Source organism: Nerophis lumbriciformis, linkage group LG25, assembly GCF_033978685.3.
Source record: "Nerophis lumbriciformis linkage group LG25, RoL_Nlum_v2.1, whole genome shotgun sequence".
In the NCBI taxonomy this organism is placed as follows: Eukaryota; Metazoa; Chordata; class Actinopteri; order Syngnathiformes; family Syngnathidae; genus Nerophis; species Nerophis lumbriciformis.
In genome coordinates this window covers 27,442,974-27,456,118 of record NC_084572.2, presented here as the reverse complement: position 1 = coordinate 27,456,118, position 13,145 = coordinate 27,442,974, and the positions used below count along the sequence as shown (strand labels likewise).

The window sequence follows — 13,145 nt, the reverse complement described above, 5'->3', positions numbered from 1 at the left end:
AAAAAACACTAACCTATTTATCATTAACGATCTGGCATGGACTTATGCTTTCTTTAACTTAAAGTGGAAGTGTAATTGGCATTGCTGACACAATTTGTTGAGGGTTTTATTCCCAATTTTTGAATGTGGTACATAATTAACATTTAATTGATATAATTTAAGCATTTAAATTATAAGTCTTTCAAATTGAATGTATGGCTGCAACGATTAATACATTCATTTGATTATGACAAAAGCTCGGATTTATATGCTATTTCTTTTATTCATTTAATGAGTGTAACTAATAAATATTATGAAATCTGGACCACATTGAGTTCTCGGAACTTTAAATATGTGGACATGGCTGACGCTATTGAGTAAACATGAGAGCTGTGGTATGTGGGTGCTGGAGGTGGGACTGTTTGGGCACCTCACAAGTCAATCAGATTTCGATTTTTGGGGGTGACGATTCGATTCAAAATCGATTCTCGACTCAAACCGATTTTCGCAATGTTTTATTTGGTATAGTAATTATAAGAAAACCTTTTCAAAGCAGGTATGACAGGAGGCATGTAGATGGCCTAAAACATATTTTTTACATTAATTATTTGAAAAAATATACATATGTATAAAATAAACAATTTATAAAATGCATAAATGTTTATAAAATATATGACAAATATTATATATATTTTTGTTTTTTTATTTTTATTTATTTATATATATATATATATATTTTTTTTTTTTAATGTTTTGTTTGTTTGTTTGTTTTAATAATTATCAATCGAGTTAGGATAAATAAAAACGATGAACAGATACTTTTTTTTAAAGTATCTTATTATCAATGTCAAAAGAGCAATTTCAAAGTTGATTTTTTTAAATCTAAAAGAATGAAGGTTATGGCAAGCAGAATTTTTTTTAAATTTTTTTAAATTTTCTTTTAAACTAAAAAGCCGACCCAGGAGTTTCTGAGCTCGGAAGGTATTATCGGAACAGTTTATCACTGAATTCAAACTCTTTTTTCATGTTTTCCAAGTGTCCAACAACTACGCGATGGAACTTGTACTAACTACTAATCAATGTCCAAACTCTCCTTCCTCCGTGTGTGCTGGCATGAATAACATCAAATAGAATTTTTTTTTTTATTTACAGTACACCTGTACGTACTGCTGATAGCTTTATTAAAATTCATTGATTTTGCCCCAAAGGCTGAACAACAACATGATTATTTTCCACCAACATCCTGTTCTCATCAAATAACGTGTTTAATGGTCCTGGTATACAAACCCCCAGGGCAGACATGATTTAAGAATCAGGAAGCATAATCTGGTCTTATATGCATTTTACACTGTTTTTCTTACTGTGGTATATTTTGTATCTTGTGCTTTTCACACACAAAAAAAATCCCATCTGCAATTTCATGTCATCACTTCTGGTAAAAATGTGATCTTCAGTATTGTGATAGGAGAATAAAATTAGTGAATATGATAACTTTCTTCTTATTAAAGGACAATAGTTGCATAATTAAAAAATATAACTACATGGTCACATTACAATGCAATCATAAAAAGATGGAAGAAGGCCTGGCGATCCAGTGTTAACGATACGTTAAATGTAAAAAAAATAAAATAAAAAAAAGGAAAGTCAGCTTTATTGGTAAGGAATGAGTTTTTCTACTGACAGTAATGGATTGTAACGATGACAGTATAATTTCCACAAAAAAAAAATTAAAAAAATGGCATCTCTGTAACCAAAATTTAGCGGAAAAAATAATGTTAGTATTTACAATAATTTTGTGTAAAAAACTATTTTTACTGTAAAATACAGGCGATTGTGTTGTTGTTTTTTTTACAATTACCGGTAAATATACAGATTTGTATTGATCCCTGGGGGAAATTCAGCACCACAATAAACAATAAACACTTAGGTATTGTTTACATGTGAATAATACAAATACAGTCTATTATACAGCATTATTCACATGTGAATAATATAAATACAGTCTATTATACAGCATTATTCACATGTGAATAATATAAATACAGTCTATTATACAGCATTATTCACATGTGAATAACATAAATGCAGTCTATTATACAGAATTATTCACATGTGAATAATATAAATACAGTCTTTTATACAGCATCATTCACATGTGAATAACATAAATGCAGTCTATTATACAGAATTATTCACATGTGAATAATATAAATACAGTGTATTATACAGTATTATTCACATGTGAATAATATCAATACAGTCTATTATACAGCATTATTCACATGTGAATAATATAAATGCAGTCTATTATACAGCATTATTCACATGTGAATAATGTAAATACATTCTATTATACAGCATTATTCACATGTGAATAATATAAATACAGTCTATTATACAGCATTATTCACATGTGAATAATATAAATGCAGTCTATTATACAGCATTATTCACATGTGAATAATATAAATACAGTCTATTATACAGCATTATTCGCATGTGAATAATATAAATGCAGTCTATTATACAGCATTATTCACATGTGAATAATATAAATACAGTCTATTATACAGAATTATTCACATGTGAATAATATAAATGCAGTCTATTATACAGCATTATTCACATGTGAATAATATAAATACAGTCCATTATACAGCATTGTTCACATGTGAATAATATAAATACAGTCTATTATGCAGCATTGTTCACATGTGAATAATATGAATACAGTCTATTATGCAGCATTTTTCGCATGTGAATGATACAAATACAGTCTATTATACAGCATTATTCGCATGTGAATAATATAAATACAGTCTATTATACAGCATTATTCGCATGTGAATATTATAAATACAGTCTATTATACAGCATTATTCGCATGTGAATAATATAAATACAGTCATACAGCATTATTCACATGTGAATAATATAAATACAGTCTATAATACAGCATTATTCACATGTGAATAATATAAATACAGTCTGTTATACAGCATTATTCACATGTGAATAGTATAAATGCAGTCTATTATACAGCATTATTCACATGTGAATAATATAAATACAGTCTATTATACAGCATTATTCACATGTGAATAATATAAATACAGTCTATTATACAGCATTATTCGCATGTGAATAATATAAATGCAGTCTATTATACAGCATTATTCACATGTGAATAATATAAATACAGTCTATTATACAGCATTATTCACATGTGAATAATATAAATACAGTCTATTATACAGCATTATTCACATGTGAATAATATAAATACAAGATATTATACAGCATTATTCACTTGTGAATAATATAAATACAGTCTATTATACAGCATTATTCACATGTGAATAATATAAATACAGTCTATTATAAAGCATTATTCACATGTGAATAATATAAATACAGTCCATCATACAGCATTATTCACATGTGAATAATATAAATACAGTCTGTTATACAGCATTGTTCACATGTGAATAATATAAATGCAGTCTATTATACAGCATTATTCACATGTGAATAATATAAATACAGTCTATTATACAGCATTATTCACATGTGAATAATATAAATACAGTCTATTATACAGCATTATTCACATGTGAATAATATAAATACAGTCTATTATACAGCATTATTCACATGTGAATAATATAAATACAAGATATTATACAGCATTATTCACTTGTGAATAATATAAATACAGTCTATTATACAGCATTATTCACATGTGAATAATATAAATACAGTCTATTATACAGCATTATTCACATGTGAATAATATAAATACAGTCCATCATACAGCATTATTCACATGTGAATAATATAAATACAGTCTGTTATACAGCATTGTTCACATGTGAATAATATAAATGCAGTCTATTATACAGCATTATTCACATGTGAATAATATAAATACAGTCTACTATACAGCATTATTCACATGTGAATAATATAAATACAGTCTACTATACAGCATTATTCACATGTGAATAATATAAATAGTCTATTATACAGCATTATTCTCATGAGAATAATATAAATACAGTCTATTATACAGCATTATTCGCATGTGAATAATATAAATACAGTCTATTATACAGCATTATTCACATGTGAATAATATAATTGCAGTCTATTATACAGCATTATTCGCATGTGAATAATATAAATGCAGTCTATTATACCGCATTCTTCACATGTGAATAATATAAATACAGTCTATTATACAGCATTATTCTCATGAGAATAATATAAATACAGTCTATTATACAGCATTATTCGCATGTGAATAATATAAATGTAGTCTATTATACAGCATTATTCACATGTGAATAATATAAATACAGTCTATTATACAGCATTATTCGCATGTGAATAATGCAAATACAGTCTATTATACAGCATTATTCACGTGTGAATAATATAAATACAGTTTATTATATATTCAAGTACAGTCAAAAAGGAGCATATGCATTATACATTATTACAGTGTTTTTGTTTTTTTACCTGTGCCTGCCCGCCACAGTTAAATTTGGACTGCCGCAAAAAGATTTTGATTATTTTATTTTTTTTAGATTTGACGTGTTCATCTTCGTTCACAAACACATTATAATGGGACTGTCTGCTTGTTGTTACAACACCGTACAGGAGATGTCATCATACATCTCACCTTAAACACACGTACACCAGCTTACTTCACTCTGAAGTCCACGTGACTCCGTGTTCTAATAGGTTCCCACTTTAGTCAATGTGTCAACTTCCACCTGTCCCGCTGCGTCGCGCGTCGACCATGTCCCAGCTCTGAGGCTGCAGAGCTCCCCGAAGCAAATACGCAATGCTTCTATTTTTAAGACGTCGGAGCAAAGCTGCAGCAATTTGTCACAGTTAAGGGTAGAGTTGGAAAGGAAGTAGAACACTTAAATAAAATCTAGTTTCAGAATAAAACGCTACATGTATAATCATCGGTTAACGTATTTTCCAGACTATAGACCGCACCAATATATAAGCCACACCCACTAAATTTTAGAAGAAGAAAAATATTTTTCCATGTATTAGCCCTACCAGACTATAAGCCGCAGATATATACGTTGTGAAATGAGTTATTTACATAACTTAATTGTTTCCAAACAGTGTCTGTAACGCGGCAGTAAAATGGCTGATCAAACAAAACAGAAGTCATCGTCATGCACCCACTAGCTGCGGAAGCTGGCTCTCCAATCAGCTAAATTTTCCGGTTCTGAAAATTCCTTGATTACCCGGAATTACCAGGAATTTTCCCCCAATTGTAAATGAATGGGCAATATACAAAACTCTCCATAGCCCACATTTCTCAACCGATTCAAACCATTCCACCATCCACACACTCCGCTCGCCCTGGACATTACAGTTAGCATGCTTTCCAGTTCTGAAAATTCCTTGATTACCCGGAATTACCAGGAATTTCCCCCCAATTGTAAATGAATGGGCAATATACAAAACTCTCCATAGCCCACATTTCTCAACCGATTCAATTGGTTCCACAATCCACACACTCCACTCGCCCTGGACATTACAGGTAGCATGTTTTCCGGTTCTGAAAATTCCTTGATTACCCGGAATTACCAGGAATTTTCCCCCAATTGTAAATGAATGGGCAATATACAAAACTCTCCTTATCCCACATTTCTCAAACGGTACCACCATCCACACACTCCTCTCGCCCTGGACATTACAGCTCTCATGTTTTCCGGTTCTGAAAATTCCTTGATTACCAGGAATTTCCCCCTAATTGTAAATGAATGGGCAATATACAAAACTCTCCATATGCCACATTTCTCAACTGATTCAAACAGTTCCACCATCCACACATTCCTCTAGCTCTGGAAATTACAGCTATGATGTTTTCCGGTTCTGAAAATGTCCTTGATTACCAGGAATTACCAAGAATTTCCCCCAATTGTAAATGAATGGGCAATATACAAAACTCTTCATATCCCACATTTCTCAAACCGTTCCACCATCTACACACTCCGCTTGCCCTGGACATTACAGCTATCATGTTTTCCGGTTCTGAAAATTCTTTGATTACCCGGAATTACCAGGAATTTTACCCCAATTGTAAATGAATGGGCAATATACAAAACTCTCCATAGCCCACATTTCTCAACCGATTCAAACAGTTCCACCATCCACACACTCCTCTAGCTCTGGAAATTACAGCTATGATGTTTTCCGGTTCTGAAAATTTCCTTGATTACCAGGAATTACCATGAATTTCCCCCAATTGTAAATGAATGGGCAATATACAAAACTCTTCATATCCCACATTTCTCAAACCGTTCCACTATCTACACACTCTGCTTGCCCTGGAGATTACAGCTATCATGTTTTCCGGTTCTGAAAATTCCTTGATTACCCAGAATTACCAGGAATTTTCCCCCAATTGTAAATGAATGGGCAATATACACAACTCTCCATAGCCCACATTTCTCAACCGATTCAAACCGTTCCACCATCCACACACTCTGCTCGCCCTGGACATTACAGCTATCATGTTTTCCGGTTCTGAAAATTCCTTGATTACCCGGAGTTACCAGGAATTTCCCCCCAATTGTAAATGAATGGGCAATATACAAAACTCTCCATATCCCACATTTCTTAACCGATTCACCGTGCCACCATCCACACACTCCACTCACCTTTCAGCATTTCAGTTCCCATCATGCGTATTGGCAGCTCGCACACATAGTGCATTCACACGCAATTCCTACCAGAAATGCACATTGTAGTTATTATTATTATTGTTATGTTTTTGGGGGGGAGTGGGGGGTTAATTTCTAGCAGTGTTTGATTGTCTAATTGGCATCCTTGTGCTGACCATCTTGCTTTAGAGGATATTGTATATATTCTTATAAATTGATAAAAAATACCTCTGAAAGAGAGAAAAACACAAGATAATGTCGCAAATTTCTTTTGACAAACACCAAAACTGTGTTTTACCTGACAGCACACACACACACACCGTTTTGCGTCACGGCCAATTATGCAAATGTACCGCTGCCCTCCCCCTGACACCGATCATCTGCAAGCATGCGCCGCTCGTGAGTGGAAATGAAAGAAAAGCCACACCATCACAGTCTTCTTCACTGGCGGGCGCATCAAGTCAAGGTCACGCTGGTTGACCTTCCGCGTAAACCGCTTGATCCGTTTCGAGCCGGCTGTCACGCCTCCAGCGGGGCGCCAACCTCCCTAATTCGCTTCAATTTGAGCTCGTATTTTTGGCCCGGATGGCCCCTTAAAGTGTTCCATTTAGAGGAGGTTATACTTTTACTAGCGGCCGTGGGAGCGTAGAGAATGGAGGCGGGCGGGGAGGAGACTTCCTATCTGGTAGCACTCTCATTTATCACGGTGTCTTTGCACTTGGCTGCGCTCTAACTTCCTTTCTGGCTCAGCAGCAGCGAGAATTTGAGCAAATGTATCGCAAAAAAAAGACCATTATCGCCGCTCGATTTGGAAGGCGGCCTATTATGCAGAAGTGACTTTTTAATGATGTTCCAACAGTAATAAGCCTGTTTCTATCATCTTGTTTGCTCAAACTTTGGCAGAGGAATCACTCAAACGCTTGCTTTCAACGTCGCAGCTTTTTATGAACATCATAGCGCCTCTGGCCTGCTCATTGCCAGATGAGACCGCCCCTACTGAAAGGGTTTTAAAAAGCAGGCTTTGCTACACGTCTTAAAATAAAGCCATGAGTTCTGCCAACCCGAGTCGGTGAGCTGCAGACGTGAGAGCTGTATATGATGTTGCTGCGCGACCCCGAAAGGGAAAAGCGGTAGAAAATGGACGGATGTTGAAATGTGAGTGTAACGTTAGCATGTAGCTTGTGTTGCTATGCCAGTCTCGCTAACGTTTGTACCATCCCATCTCGTTCCTTTGTGTTACGTTGTCATCACCCCCCGCCCCCCAATTTCCGCCGCTACTCTAAATAGTCTAATTTATCTTTAAAATTGTTATAAGTACACCTCCGCGTAACATCGTATCTGACTCGTCCCCGGTGGATTCGGGGACACTTGGCCTGGCGACCCACCACCAAGTCCTCCCTCCGCCCTCCCTTGACTCTTGAACTGTCTCTTAATTTTTTGGGTTTTATTTTTAACCAAGGGACATCTGGAATCTGTCCTTTAAAGGGGAACATTATCACAATTTCAGAATGGTTAAAACCATTAAAAATCAGTTCCCAGTGGCTTATTATATTTTTCAAAGTTTTTTTCAAAATTTTACCCATCACGCAATATCCCTAAAAAAAAGCTTCAAAGTGCCTGATTTTAACCATCGTTATAAACACCCGTCCATTTTCCTGTGACGTCACATAGTGAAGCCAACACAAACAAACATGGCGGAAAGAACAGCAAGCTATAGCGACATTAGCTCGGATTCAGACTCGGATTCCAGCGGCTTAAGCGATTCAACAGATTACGAATGTATTGAAACGGATGGTTGTAGTGTGGAGGCAGGTAGCGAAAACGAAATTGAAGAAGAAACTGAAGTTATTGAGCCATATCGGTTTGAACCGTATGCAAGCGAAACCGACGAAAACGACACAACAGCCAGCGACACAGGAGAAAGCGAGGACAAATTCGGCGATTGCCTTCTAACCAACGATTGGTATGTGTTTGTTTGGCATTAAAGGAAACTAACAACTATGAACTAGGTTTACAGCATATGAAATACATTTGGCAACATGCACTTTGAGAGTGCAGACAGCCCAATTTTCATCAATTAATATATTCTGTAGACATACCCTCATCCGCACTCTTTTCCTGAAAGCTGATCTTTCCAGTTTTGGAGTTGATGTCAGCAGGCCAGGGAAGCTAGGGTCGATAGCTCGCTCGTCTGCGGGAACAAACTGCCGCCATTGCTTGCCGTGCTACCGAGGTCCTTTGTCCCTGAATTGCTCACACACTCCGGCAGATTCAATGGGGGTCTGGCGGCAGATTTCTTTGACTTTATCGTTGGAAATGCATCTGCTTTGAGTGTCGCAGGATATCCACACATTCTTGCCATCTCTGTCGTAGCATAGCTTTCGTCGCTAAAGTGTGCGGAACAAACGTCCAATTTCTTGCCACTTTCGCATCTTTGGGCCACTGGTGCAACTTGAATTCGTCCCTGTTCGTGTTGTTACACCCTCCGACAACACACCGACGAGGCATGATGTCTCCAAGGTACGGAAAACAGTCGAAAAAACGGAAAATAACAGAGCTGATTTGACTCGGTGTTTGAGAAAATGGCGGATTGCTTCCCGATGTGACGTCACGTTGTGACGTCATCGCTCCGAGAGCCAAAATTCACCCATTTAGAGTTCGGAAATCGGTTAAAAAAATATATGGTCTTTTTTCTGCAACATCAAGGTATATATTGACGCTTACATAGGTCTGGTGATAATGTTCCCCTTTAAGGGGGGGGTACTGTTATGATCCGCTGCCCGGATCATAGTCTGTTTACATTTTCGTGTCACTTGTGTTTTCAGCACCTTTTGAGTTTGTGTGTTTCAGTTGCCATGACGGCAGATTACGTTCACCTGCCTCTGGTTAGTGTTCGGAACGCTCACCTCTTGCCCAGGCACTAATCAGAGAGCTATTTAGTCTAGACCCTGGCCTCACTCGGTCTGGCTTCCTAATTTGCTTTATGCAACAGTCGACAACAGTTTTTTCCTGCTCTTTACCTGCTAGCTTCCACGCTAGGATATTTTACTTGCTAGCTCCCACGCTAGCCCCTTTAGTTTTTGCCTTCCGTGCTATGAGCACATTTTTCTTTGTTTCCGTCTGATTTATTTCTAAAATAAATCATTTCCTACCTGCACGCTGTGTCCGAAGTCCGTTTGCATCCCGGGAGAACGAACCCCGCATCAACATGCGACTCGGTCGTCACAGTATCCTTATTAATATGAAAGAAAACTCAAGAAAAAATCGATCACCCTAAAAGAAAGAATTACTTTGCAACATTTGTTTTAACTGTAACAGAAAATAAAAAATATATATATAATCCGTATTTAAATTATACATATTTTTTGACTGACTTGAACCATCTTATACTAAAAAATACAATTAAATAAACTCAATGAATAACAACACATTCAAAGTGATCAGCAACATTGACTCAGGAGCACAATATATAAATCGCTTGAAGGGGAAGTGCACTTTTTTTTGGAATTTTGCCTCTCGTTCACAATCATTATGAGAGACATGACAACAGATGGATTTTTATTTTATTTTATGCATTCTAACTTAGTAGTTACTTTACATGCAGTAGGCTTTCGGCCCTTGACCAATTTTGTTTTAGCCCATTGCGGCCGCCAATTCAAAAAGTTTAGACTCCCCTGCTCTAGACTGATTTAAAATTGCAGAAAAAATAAGTAAAAAAAAAAAAGACATTTCAATGCATACTTGCCAACCCTCCCGGATTTTCCGGGAGTCTCCCGAAATTCAGCGCCTCTCCCGGAAAACTCCCGGGACAAATTTTCTCCCGAAAATCTCCCGAAATTCAGGCAGACTCAGGTCCTCCACAATATAAAAAAGCGTACCTGCCCAATCACGTTATAACTATAGAATGATGGAGGGCGAGTTCTTGGTTTCTTATGTGGGTTTATTGTTAGGCAGTTTCATTAACGTCCTCCCAGCGCGGTAACAACACACAACAACAGCAGTCACTTTTTTGTATACCGTAAAGCAGTTCGTCTGCCGTAAACAGCAATGTTGTGACACTCTTAAACAGGACAATACTGCCATCTAGTGCATTTGATGAAAGCACTTTTGTGCGTGCCACACAGCAATGCATCATCAGAGAGGGTTTCAGCATGGTTCGAAAAAGTGACAGAGAATAGAACTAGGATGGACAATTCAACCCTTAACTCAACAATGAGTAGTTGAGTGTTATGTGTGTGTATATGTGTAAATAAATGAACACTGAAATTCAAGTATTTATTTTATATATATATATATATATATATAAATAATAATAAAAAAAAAATTATATATATATATAATAAAATAAATATATATATATATATATATATATATATATATATATATATATATATATATATATAGCTAGAATTCACTGAACGTCAAGTATTTCTTGTGTATATATATATATATATATATATATATATATATATATATATATATATATATATATGAAATACTTGACTTGGTGAATTCTAGCTGTAAATATACTCCTCCCCTTTTAGCCACGCCCCCGTCCAACCCCGACCACGCCCACCCCCCACCTCCCGAAATCGGAGGTCTCAAGGTTGGCAAGTATGTTTCAATGACAATAACGAGCAGGGCCGTAATAGCTGATTAATTGATTAAATCCATTCGTGAAAAGCTTTGTTTTTATTCTTGCTGCTTTGATTAATCGTTTAATGAGTGTAATTAATGAAAATGTATCAAATCTGTAAAGCATGTAGTGCCCGGAACTTTAAATACGCGGACATAGTTTGTGCACGGTTGCTGAAATAGAACAGCAAAATAAATTTTTAATTTCAATGATAATTATGTGCATTCTGAATGAAGGTTATGGCTAGAAGAAAACTCTTATTTATTTCAACGGCATGGCATGGTTGGTAGAGTGGCCGTGCCAGCAACCTCAAAGTTCCTGGTTCGATCCCCACCTTCTACCAACCACGTCACGTCCGTTGTGTCCTTGAGCAAGACACTTCACCCTTGCTCCTGATGGGTCGTGGTTAGGGCCTTGCATGGCAGCTCCCGCCATCAGTGTGTGAATGTGTGTGTGAATGGGTGAATGTGGAAATAGTGTCAAAGCGCTTTGAGTACCTTGAAGGTAGAAAAGCGCTACACAAGTATAACCCATTTACCATAACTATTTTGTATAAAATACTCATTGGGCTTATAAGGTGTGTTTATCCCATTAATCGAAAAGAGCTATTCAATTACTAAAATTAATCGCGAGCCCTTAATGAACCGACTGGATCTAGTGAGTCACTGCCCCCCGATGCAAGTGGACCATAGTCTGCATTTTTGGTCACCAATATCAAAAGGGTTTACCGCCAACATGTGACCACACAACAGGGTTGTACAATGTGAAAACATGATAGCTGTTATCAGTCAGTGTCAACTCTCCAATCTATTAGCAAACCAAGGCGGAGAGCTTTGAGCGGCAGCATGTGTCGCATTTCACGGACACACGGACACCTGCCTCGCCAGATTAGCATGTTTGCTAATAATCCGTCCGCTCCCAAATGGAACCGCCATCCGTTCTTGTCAGCGCTCAGCAACTGAAATGTACAAACATCAACGCGTTTTGTGATCACCATTCCTTTGCATACTTCTAGGGCCCTTCTGGAGAACTAGGAACAGACGTCTGTGGGATGATCCAGTCTGAAAGTGGTGAGAAAAACATGTTTATTTCAATATACAAAAGTGTTCTTTTTGGTAACACTTTAGTATGGGGAACATATTCTAAGTAACAAAGACTTCATTTAGAGTTATTTGGACACTTGGGGAACATATAAGGGTTAGGGTTAGGGTTACTAATAAGTAATAATTCTGAGGTTATTGAGGGAAGACTCTTAGTTAATGGCTTACTGGTTGTATGATAAGGCCATGCAGAATAAGGCATTAACAAGTACTTAATAATGACTAATTAAGAGCCAATATGTTCCTAATTTGCATGTTAATAAGCAACTAATTAATGGTGAATATGTTCCCCATACTAAAGTGTTACCGTATTTTTTAAATGTTTTGTCGATGTTGATCTGAAATTGATTTTAGAAGAATGAGTCAATCAATGCCAAGCATGATTAAGAATACAGTTGCAGCCATAGCAGAACAAAAACAAGACAAACTTGAAGGTTGAAGGTTCACCATTAATTAGTTGCTTATTAACATGCAACTTAGTCAAATATAGGCTCTTAATTAGTCATTATTAAGTACTTAATGCCTTATTCTGCATGGCCTTACTATACAAGCAGTAAGCCATTAACTAAGAGTCTTCCCCAACCCCAACCCTAACCCCAACTCAAACCCTAACTCCAACCCTAACCCCAACCCTAACCCTAACCCTATGTTAATAAGCAACTAATTAATGGTGAATGTGTTCCCCATAATAAAGTGTGAATAACTAAAGACCACAAAAATGAGCAAACTAATTCA

General features: G+C 36.4%; 1 long non-coding RNA gene across 2 annotated transcripts in view; it reads left to right on the top strand.

The window, feature by feature from the left end:
- Positions 1-13,145, top strand: part of LOC133622026 (uncharacterized) — a 224,737-nt gene that overhangs the window by 209,069 nt on the left and 2,523 nt on the right. For both annotated transcript variants that reach the window (XR_009817738.1, XR_009817737.1), the window contains one exon: positions 12,326-12,380. This is a non-coding gene — a long non-coding RNA (uncharacterized lncRNA). The remainder of the gene's footprint in view (positions 1-12,325; positions 12,381-13,145) is intronic.